This window comes from Orycteropus afer, unplaced genomic scaffold, assembly GCF_000298275.1.
Source record: "Orycteropus afer afer isolate SDZICR_OR568_19922 unplaced genomic scaffold, OryAfe1.0 scaffold00027, whole genome shotgun sequence".
Lineage (NCBI taxonomy): Eukaryota > Metazoa > Chordata > Mammalia > Tubulidentata > Orycteropodidae > Orycteropus > Orycteropus afer.
Window position 1 is genome coordinate 15,980,604 of NW_006921614.1, and position 864 is coordinate 15,981,467.

An 864-nucleotide genomic window follows, 5' to 3' on the forward strand; every position below is an offset into this window, starting at 1 on the left:
GAATGTGTTCTTAAGCCCCAGGAATCTGCGAGAGTGCTGTCTCTTTAAATATCCAAAATAGTCAAGCTGCTTTTTAAACCTTCAAAATGGCAGCAACCTCCAGACTGGCAAAAGTCCACAGTTCAGCCCATCTTTCTCTTCACCTTCTCTGTTTGTTCCCCAGCCACAGTGCACAGTCCTCCGTGCAGTCCCTGGCTAGCAGGGTGCTTTTTAGATTAATTCTTAGGTCCTACCACCACTTGGGAATCTTCAAGCTGTCTGTGCTGTTAGGATCGCTCAGGATCGCTGCCAGACCGCAGCTCCATATGTGTCCTTTTTTTGGTATTTTCACGCAAATTCTTTTGCTAGTTGGGGTTTAGTCCACATCTTTATTCTTTCCTTCAAGGCTCAGTGGTCCAAGATTATCTTCTGTGTCTGTGCTAATTGGTTTCCATTTTCTTTGTTGGAGAGGGTCTGTGCAGTCTTCCTGCCTAGTCTGTCATCTTTCCAGAACCTCTATGTCATTGTTTAGGGTTGCATAGTATTCCATTGTGTGTATGTACCATAGTTTGGTTATGCATTCTTCAGTTGATGAAAACGTAGGTTGTTTCCATCTTTTGGCTATTGTAAATAGTGCAAAGATGAACACAGGTGTGCATATAGCTGTTCTTGTCCTGGCTTTCACTTCTTTATGACATATACCTACTAATGGAATGGCTGGATCAAATGATATTTCTAATTCCAACTTTTTATTGAATCTTCATACTGCTTTCCACAGTGGTTGTACCATTTTGAATCCCACCAGCAGTGTATGAGAGTCCCAATCTCTCCACATCCTCACCAGCATTTGTTATTTTCTGTCTTGTTGAACTTTGCTACTAGTGC